General features: G+C 37.5%; 1 non-coding gene across 1 annotated transcript; it reads left to right on the top strand.

Moving 5' to 3' along the window:
- Positions 1–3444: 3444 nt before the first annotated feature.
- Positions 3445–3550, top strand: LOC115220070. Its single transcript, XR_003882454.1, has one exon. It is a non-coding gene; the product is annotated as a U6 spliceosomal RNA (small nuclear RNA).
- The last annotated feature ends 7500 nt before the right edge of the window (positions 3551–11050 follow it).

Raw genomic sequence — 11050 nt, 5'->3', positions numbered from 1 at the left:
TGTTGTTTCTAAGCTGGCGAGCTGGCAGAATCGTTAGCACGCCGGGTGAAATGTGTAGCCATATTTCGTCTGTCGTTACCTACTGAGTTCAAATTCTGCCGAGGTCGACTTTGCCTTTCATCCTTTCGGGGTCGATTAAATAAGCACCAGTTACGCACTGGGGTCGATATAATCGACCTAATCCCTTTGTCTGTCCTTGTTTGTCCCCTCTGTGTAGCCCCTTGTGGGCAATAAAGAAATAAGAAACGTTAGCACGCCGGGCGAAATGCATAGCGATATTTCGTCTTGCTTTACATTCAGAGTTCAAATTCCGCCGAGGTCGACTTTGCTTTTCATTCTTTCGGGATCGATAAATTAAGTACCAGTTGCTTTCTGGGGTCGATCTAAACGACTGGCTCCTTCCCCCACAATTTCGGGCCTTGTCCCTAGAGTGGAAAATAATAATATGTTGTTTCTATCTGAGTCTGAATTCCAGTTTGAGATTGACAGAAAAAAGGTAATAATAGAAGTATTTGGGAAGAAGACGAGATTCTAAAACTGCTACAGTTCTTTGTAGTATAAGAGCAAGGAAAGTTGGGAGTCGACAGTATAATGTCTGGAAGGTGTCAATATAATGTCTGGCCTATTTGCATCTATCTTTCTGTCAGTTTGAGCAATAAAGTTAGCAAGGGTGTGAGATGGAATAATTTTCAAACCCTGGAGGTGGTTTGTGTTCCCACCAGATTTTATTATTGTTACTAGGGCAGTGAAGTGGCAGAATCGTTAGCACGCTGAGTAAACTGCTGTACGGTATTACGTTCCGAGTGGTGAAGTGGCAGAAATGTTAGCACACCGGGCGAAATGCTTAGCGGTATTTCGTCTGCGTTACGTTGTGAGTTCAAATTCCGCCGAGGTCGACTTTGCCTTTCATCCTTTCGGGGTCGATAAATTAAGTACCAGTTACGCACTGGGGTCGATGTAATCGACTTAATACCTATGTCTGTCCTTGTTTGTCCCCTCTGTGTTTAGCCCCTTGTGGGTAATAAAGAAATAGGTATTACGTTCCGAGTTCAAATTCCACCGAGGTCAACTTTGCCTTTAATCCTTTCGGAGTCGATGAAATAAGTAGCAGTCAAGCACTTGGGTCGAAGTATTCGACTATTTCCCTTCAACCAATATTCAGGCTTTGTGCCTAATTATAGAAAGGATTATTATAATTATTAAGGTGGCGAGTAGGCAGAATGGTAAACACACCGGGCGAAATACTTAGCAGCATTTCGCCCGTTTTTACGTTCTGAGTTCAAATTCCGCCGAGGACGACTCTACTTTTTATCCTTTTCAGAGTCGTTAAAATATGAAGCATTCGAGTACTGGGGTTGATGTAATAGACTATCCCTTCCCCCAAATTCCAGGCCTTGTGCCTATAATTGAAAAAGATAATTATCATAATTATTGTAGTTATACGTAATAACAATATCATCATCATCATCATCATTATAATCATTGCTGTTGTTATTAGAAGCAACAGCTGTGGTGTTAGTTGTAATTCTAGTAGTAACACATAGTAGGAGTAATATATAATATCAAAATTTTTACTACTACTACTACTACTACGTAATGGCCGTCTTTGATGTTAAACGATTTTCAAAGCTAAAATTGTGTTACAAGTAATTTTGTTTTGAAAATTGAAAAAATGTTGAAGTTAATAACAATAAAGTATTGATTTCAGACACTGGAACAATGAAACATGTTTGGGTTTGACGCGGTTGAATAATGAAATCTATTCCTCAAAGGGTACTTACGAGTGTTCGACTGATCGTATTGACTCTAGGGTGTAACGGGTACTTTTCGGTGTGACACCGTTGTTGATGACGATGATGATGTTGCTGTTAATAATTATAATGATAATAATGATGGCTTCAGAATTTTGGCACAAGGGGATAAATTGATTATATCGACTCTGTTGCTCAACTGGTACTTATTTTATCGACCCCGAAAGGATGAAAAGCAAAGTCGACATCGGCGGAATTTGAACTCAGAACGTAACGGCACACGAAATACTGCAAAGCATTTCGCTCGGCGGGCTAGCGATTCTGCTAGCTCAACGCCTTAATAATAATAATAATAATGTAATAGAAGTAGTAGTAGTAGTAGTAGTAGTAGTAGTAGTAGTAGTAGTAGTAGCAACAACAACAACAGCAATAATAATAATAATCATCACCCTTGTTACACATTTAACCTCCCTTCCAGCTACACATTAACCTCTATGCTCAGTCCTTCCTTTTTAGGACATCAGCCTTCAAGAATCTTCTCTCTGCCCATGTATTTCCTGCAGATACTGTTGACCTGCAGCAGTCTAAATAGAACAATAAAGACATGAAGCTCATTAGTCTCAGGGAGCCTGCAAAGGTTAAGGGCGTCACTTCTTTCTCCAAATGCAGCAAATAAATAATGAATCCACTGGATGCTCACACACTCACCTATACTCTATAAAGGTGGGTGGAGTGGCTGTTAAATTGCTGGCCATTAAACACATAGAACTTGTTTTCTTGGTATCAGGCTCATTCGCTGTAAATACATACTACAATAATCAATACACATCAGTAAGTGATAAACGCAGAATCTGTGGACAAAAGGATGAAACCGTATGGCATATTATCAGCCAATGTACGCCACTGGCCCAGAAGGAATCTAAGAGACGCCACAACAATATAGTCAAGTATAGACTTGACAGAGCAAAAAATTGGTACGACCACAAACCTGAATGCATTGTCGAAAATAGAAATGCAAAGATCCTATGGGATTTTATGATTCAGTGCGACCATGAGATAGAGAATAGAAAGCCGAACACGTACACACGAAATAATTTATGAAAGAATATTAAAGAAGCATTAGATAAATACTTAAAACAGATTTAAAAGAAAAATAGGCATCAGTACTTTAGCTGTAACAGTAATAAGTTATAGTTATAAAATTGTCAGCTATACGCTTAAATGAACTAGTAAGACTCGAAATGAAAAATAAAATAATGAGTGCATAGAGAATAATCCTCTAGAATTTGGCATACAAATAATATCAATTTTAACAAATATACGGAAACAGGCGCTTTACACAATTAGAAAACTATTATAGCTGACGATGTGCAAAAACGCAGAAACGCACGCGTCTGACAGCCCGTGACGTCATTAATAACTCAATGGTGCGTTTTCATATATTGTGTATGTTTTATCTCGAGACAATTTCTGCATTCCATGACTTGCTGTGTCTGAGTGTACACGTTAAATATGATTGTATAAGCCCATGTTTGCTGTAGAACAGCAAAAAATATTGAGAAAATGATAATAGGAAACTAATACAAGCATCTACAAATATGAACAAAAAGCCTTTTTGTTGTATTTTCAGAGAAAATACAAAACAGCGGTTGAAATGACAGGGATTTAGGAGGAGAAAGATAAAATAGCGACAGAAATTGGGAGGCGATACATATTCTAAAATTGGAACGAGACAGAGCAGATTAGCATAGCTCCTACGCAAGGATGACACGCAAATTCGTGAAGCGTTCAGTATTTTTTTAGACGCAGGAGTGACTGTGCGGTAAGTAGCTTGCTTACCAACCACGTAGTTCTTGGTTCAGTCCCACTGCGTGGCACCTTAGGCAAGTGTCTTCTACTATAGCCTCAGGCCGACCAAAGCCTTGTGAGTGGATTTGGTAGACGGAAACTGAAAGAAGTCCGTCGTATATATTATATGTATATATGTATGTATATATATATATATATATATATATATATATATATATATATATATATATATATATATATATATATATATATATATATATATATATATATTAAGGTATGTAGAAAAATACAACATGGACAAGAACGTATAACTCTTAGAAGACGATACAATAAACACGGACAGGACATTCGAAACCCTCAGTCTTCAGTCAAGAACCGGATCATCGTAGTAATTTCGGCTGATTAATCTTGAGATTACTAGATCACGGCCAGCCCTCCAAGAAAAACTAAGCAACGAGAGATTAGAAACTAAGCTGGGAGCGTAGATTTCCTGGAAGAAGGATCGAATGCATACGGACACCAGGACAGCAAAAGGGACGAATATAAAAAAACAAAAAATAATGGAATACAGAAACATGAAATACAGAAGCATTAACGGTTGAAAACAACAACAAGTGTCTTACGACTGATAACAAGCAAACAAATTTTTTTTTTTTTTTTTTTTTTCTCTGGCGCAAGGAAAGGAGCCTTATCGGCGATGCCTATAGCGGACGAAAAAAACAACGATGTTAACACGACGCTGGTCAGAAGCTGAAGGCAGATTCGGCCAGCAGTCACGTGACAGAGGAGAGAGAAAAGAAAAGAAAGAGAAGCAGCGGAAGAGAGAGAGAGAGAGAGAGAGAGAGAGAGGAGGGACAAACGCAACAAAGAGAGAGAAGAGAGAGAAAGAAGGAATCAGAGAGGAGAAGGGATGGGTGTCGAAGATTGACCTGTGAGTGCAGAGCGAGACAAAGAATTAGGAGGGTAGTGGAAGATTAGACCAAAGAATCAGAGGAAAGAGAAGAGAAAAAGAGGATATATATATACATATGTGTGTGTGTGTGTATATATATATGTTTGTGTGTCTGTGTTTGTCCCCCCAACATCGCTTGACAACCGATGCTGGTGTGTTTACGTCCCCGTAACTTAGCGATTCGGCAAAAGAGACCGACAGAATAAGTACTAGGCTGAAAAAGTGTGGGGTCGATTTGCTCGACTAAAGGCTGGTGCTCCAGCATGGCCGCAATCAAATGACCGAAACAAGTAAAAGAGTAAAAGAGTAACTTGGTCCGCAGAATTCCGTGATAAATCGATGGTCAAAGCGAATGGATAGAAATAGACAATGAGAAGTTACAATACTGTTGAAGATCGAAGAAGTCTAGATGTTAGCACAGGATGGAAGTCTTCTAATCAGATACCAAAAGAATGTAATGGGGTAGAACAGAGTCACTACAGAATGTGTGGAGATGAGAAATAACAATTAAACATATTTTCTCTGGTTGTCCAGTCTTAACTAAGAAAGAATATATCCATACACATGACAGAATTGGGCTTTACACTGAAAATCATGGCAGCATTATAAAATGCCACATAAAAGATATGTTTAGGCATACGTCAGAAGAGGTCTCTGAGAATAGCAAAGCGACCATACTCTAGGATATGCCAATCTAATTATAATAAATGCGAAAACTAATTTCTGTGTGTCAGTGTGGCAACACTTTGACCCCCTCACTATTCAATGACACTTCTACTATTCCTCATGCTGGGGCGGGAGTTATAGAGACGGTGAAAGCGGTGGTGAAGACAGACAGGGAGTGGGAGAGTTAGAAAAAGAGAAAGAGAAAAAGAAAGTTAAAGAAATTGAGGGAGAATTGATGTTTTATTAAAAGTAGTAGTGTTGATGGTAGCGGTGGGAGTAATAAGAGAAAGAGAGAAAGAGGGAGATGATATACATGTCTCTTGACAGAAATTCCTGTGGCCAACATAATTAACACTGGACCAACATACTGAACACTGAATTATTCTACATATACATTTAGTCTTCTGCTTTTATCATTTTGTTTATTTTTTTGCTCTCTTTAATATATATATATATACATATAAATACACACACACACACACACAAACACACGCACACACACACATACACACACACACATATATATATATATACTTTATTTAAAGCAGCAGAAAATTTATGAAAATCTGTTACTCTGAGTTTCTCGTTGCCGTTCATCAGACAGTTTTTGCTAGCAAAAACTGTCTGATGAACGGCAACGAGAAACTCAGAGTAACAGATTTTGTTGAATTTTCTGCTGCTTTAAATTAAGCATATTACTCTACCACTGGTATTTGAGTACTCTTTTTTCCACCTTGTTTCACATTTATGTGTTTACTCCGGTATATATATATATATATATATATCAAATATACTTTAATTGAAGTAAGGTTTTCCCAAAATTAAACATAACTAATATAATAAACGTGTCACACTTTTTCAACTTTAATATATCCTTTGTACTGGAAGCACAAGGCCTCAAATTCTGGGGGAAGGGATTAAGTCGATTACATCGACCTCAGTATCTAACTGGTACAAATTTTATCGACCCCGAAAAGCAAAGTCGACCTCGGTAGAATTCGAACTCAAAGCTCAATGGCAGACAAAATTTCGCTAAGCGTGTTAACGATCCTGCCAGATCGCTGCCTTTATATGATATAACAATATAAAATAATATAAAAATGTGAATGTGAGTATGTCAGTGTGTCACACTTTTTCAGCTTTACTCCTAGAGGCCGTAGCCCGACATATCATACCATTTTGGAATTAGGCTGACTCCGTGAGGAAATTAAAACCATTCCGGGCTGAATCCGGATCCACAATTCTGAAATTTTAGATTCCCAAATTTTCATTATTATGATTGTTTTTGGCTATTTTTTTACGTGACTTTTTGTGACAAATGCTTTTGTACGATAATAATTTTTATAACCTAAAGGCTAACTCCGAGAGTAAATTAAAAACATTCTGGGCCGAATCCAGACCTGCAATCCTGAAATTTTGGATTCCTATGTTTTCATTACTGCCATTGTTTTCGGCGATTTTTTTACTTGATTTTTTTTTTTGCGACAAATATGGTCATCTTTGGGATATGAGTCTTGAGGAAGCAACTGCAACAAATCCCCCGCCCCCAACAAAAAAGAAACAAGTCAGAGATCTGTTTGCAGATCTTCCCGTTCAGAGTCACTTGTTTAAAAGCTATATACTAGCTTAAAAGCCGCCTAATAAAGCGTAAATGGTAATTTACATCGTGGAAACGCATTAGAGTAGCAGTGTAATCAGGCGATATGACGAGATCAAAGACAAACATACAGGGACATGAAAGGTAGTCGATGGAATGGTCATCGAGGACATTGGAAAAGGGAGTGTCTTCTAATCGAAGTATCAGTGCCATCAAACAATACGATATCTCTAAGAGAAATGGAGAAATTATCCGCATAAATAAATCTGGAAATAGAGATAACCAAAATGTGGGTGTATTTGACTGCTACTACATTAGATCCATAATTTATTGTTCTTATTTTATATCGATACTTGACGGCTCCCTCATTATATCGATCTCTGAAGAATGAAAGGCAAAGTCTATTTTGACGTCAGCCAGTCTGTAACAATTCATAACCGAATCCTGCAGTTTTATTGTTATTCTTAGGATTAGAAGATTTTTACCGATCTATTGTCTGTAACTATTGTCTGTAACTATGATTTTTATGAACAATATTGATTATTGATTTATAACACAGACAGCACGAAGCTGCACAATTTTCTGCAGATTATAATTGGTTGATTAACCTCTTGAATTCAGCTCGCAATTTACCATTTATTCTATCGACATTAGCAGCATTAACGCAAAGCTGATGTTTGGCGGATTTTAGATTCAGACCATAAAGGGACATAACTGCATAACATTACGTCACGGCTCAAAATGGATTCTTCAAATACTTATTTCTTTACTACCCACAAGGGGCTAAACACAGAGGGGACAAACAAGGACAAACAAACGAATTAAGTCGATTATATCCACCCCAGTGCGCAACTGGTACATAATTTATCGACCCTGGAAGGATGAAAGGCAAAGTCGACCTCAACGGAATTTGAACTCAGAACGTAACGGCAGACGAAATACGGCTACGCATTTCACCCGGCGTGCTAACGTTTCTGCCAGCTCGCCTCCTTATAGATTCTTCAAATACCGCCCTATCAACAACAGCAACAACAACAACAACTTGTATACTTATTAGTAATCAAACATTAAATAAAAATGATGATTGACGTCATAGCAATTCCATAAACTTTCGAGAGAACATCAAATAAGGCCGTAATAGATATAATAGCTTGATATGCTTCGAGATCTACTGTTCCAAAAACGTATTCAACCGAATGCTTGCATTCTGTTATTTATATTTTTACATACTTTGAGATCTACTAACCCTTAAAAGAAAAATAATATTATCACTTCAATTATTTCGAATAACATATCTTTAATGGCAATACACGGAGAGAAAACTGCTTATCTGTATGATGAGAAAATCTCTTAGCAATTGGTTCTATACTGAAGAATATCAGACTCAAAAATGGTAATTTACATCGTGGAAACGCATTAGAGTAACAGCGTAATCAGGCGATATGACGAAATCAAAGACAAAATCGATATGCTATGTGTTTAAATGTAAATGGAATACAGCAACCAGAATGTGGAATTTTAGTGTGAATATGAATATATTATACACACATAAATCATGATGTATAATATAAATATATATATATATATATACTCAATCCAAACATGAACAAGCAAAAAAAAACAACAACAACGCGAGGACGTGGAACAAGTGCTCTGTTATTGGACACTCAGGAAGGGAAAGAGAAGAGCGTATATATATATGCATATGCGGTGAGTCAATGGGTAGAAAAAACAAAATGCAACTAAGCGAGGGAAAATTTGAGCTGATGCATTTTGGTAGAAAGACTATACTAAAACAGCACTACTCTCTTCCTTCAGGGGAACCACCGCTCACAGCATCTAATAATATCAGAGACCTAGGAGTAATTGTTGGTAACAATCTCAGTTGGAGTGCCCACATCAACAATAAGGTTGATATGGCTCGTAGGATGAGCTCCTTGATCTTAGGAACCTTCCGGTCCAGAGAACAAGGTGTCATCCTTCCACTTTTCTCCTCCTTTGTACGGCCACACCTCGAATACTGCTGCCCCCCTCCTGTGGTCTCCCCATACAAAACAAAATATCTCGAAAATTGAATCACCCCAGAGGGCATTCACGAATTGAATTAAGAGCATGACTGATCTCGATTACTGGGACCGCCTTTAAGCCCTGAAACTCTACTCTCTCCAGCGTCGCCGCGAGTGGTCCATCATTTGTACGATGTGGGAGAAGATACTGTCAGTACTGACCAAACGACCTGAACATTAGCTTTAAGATTCATTCAAGGCTAGGACCACCGGCCATACGTCCCCTGCCCAATTCAGGATTACAACATATGAGTACACTGCGACATAATTTCTTTTCCTCAACAGGCCCTACCCTATCTAACATTGTCACAAAACTGATCAAAGAGGAAAAGGATCCCATCACCTTTAAACGGAATCTGGACAAATTTCTTCAAGGAATACCAGATAAGCCACATATACATGGATACAACTCACTCAACAAAAACTTCCTACTCGAATGAACAATAATACCACAAAACTTGACTTAAAAAGGATTTAGATAATCTTATCAGGTGGTGCTATTAAGTTAGACATGGCCTGGACAAGTCTTTCGTCGTAACATATCTAAGTTTATCTAAGTTTATGTATATATATATATATATATATAGAGAGAGAGAGAGATGAATACATACTTATATATATGCATATATATACACATATACATATATATATACGTATATATACATACATAAATATATCTATATATATGTGTGTATATATATATATATATATAGTATATATATATATATATATGTATATATATGTATATATATATATGTATATAGATATATATGTGTAAGCATACATACACAAAAAGAAGCACACAACGCACACGCACACATACACACGCACACGCCCAAACATATGTATAACTGTACAGTTGTAGAATGCTATACAATCGCATACATATGCATATACCTATACATGCATGTAAGAGTCAAACTACTTCAAAGACCATTTTGACACCTCGGTTCATGTAGCAATGTTAACGTATTTATTTATTCAACATCTAATGTTTTAGGATGTCTGTGCGTCACGCATTGTCACATTTTGCATGCATAATATAAAAAAAGAGATGGCTCCCTGCTGGCATGCTGTCAATTCAGTACGGCGACACCTTGCGACAGAGTTTCACAATGCTGAAATCTTCACACTTTTATATATACACACATACATATACACACGCATACACATACACATACATACGTACATATATGCATGAATGCATCCATACATTCTTCAATACAAGTATGATATATGTATATTAGTATGCATGTATGTATGTGAGTATACACACACACACATACACACATATATATATATATACATATGAATATGTATATATTTATGTGTGTACGTGTGCGTGTGTGTTTGTGCCTATAAATTTATTTTTTTCAGACCCCTAGACTTCCCCTTCAATGCCTCTTTCTAATTGACCAGATGTAGCTTCTTTACAACTTATCATTCCTTAGAATGAATATAGATGTCTTGCAAACAACTTGCACATGCAAGTGCTACCAGCCAAAAAACTCCGCATACCGGAAGCCAGCAAGTGTATGGGGTCATCAGGAGAGAATGCACACCGTTTCGGGACCCTACCTCTTAGTTTCCGTCTACCAAATCCACTCACAGGGGTTTGGTCAGCCCGTAGCTATAGAAGAAGACATTTGCCCAAGGTGTCACACAGTAGGACTGAACCCGAAGCTATGTGGTTGGAAGCAAGCTTCTTACCACACAGCTACGCCTGCATACAAATGTATTTATTGCATGTATGTATATTATGTATATATGTATGTGTCTATATATATACACACATACATACATACATACATACATACATACATACATATATATATATATATATATATATATAGATGTTTGCGTGTGTGTGTATGCCTATACATGTGCGTATGTCTGTGCAGGCGTGTGTTGTGTGTGTGTGTGTATTTCTACCTTGTAGCACATCTCAGTCAGAGACGTGGTCTCACGAAGAAATGTCTCTGTTATTGATCGTTACCGACACAACTGTCAGCTCAGCAGCTATCTTATATGTCGACAACGACACAGTGTGTTGGTCTCAGAAGAGTACAACAGACAGTACAACAGACAACACTACTGCTGTTGAATAAACTTGTTATTTCAAAGATAATTAAATGGTACATTGTTTCCACTATCGATCATTGAACTTCAGGAAAGCGGCTGTTGCCAAATGTATGTGGCGACGCACCTG

This window comes from Octopus sinensis, linkage group LG15 (assembly GCF_006345805.1).
Source record: "Octopus sinensis linkage group LG15, ASM634580v1, whole genome shotgun sequence".
Taxonomy (NCBI): Eukaryota; Metazoa; Mollusca; class Cephalopoda; order Octopoda; family Octopodidae; genus Octopus; species Octopus sinensis.
This window is presented reverse-complemented; position numbering and strand designations above follow the sequence as displayed.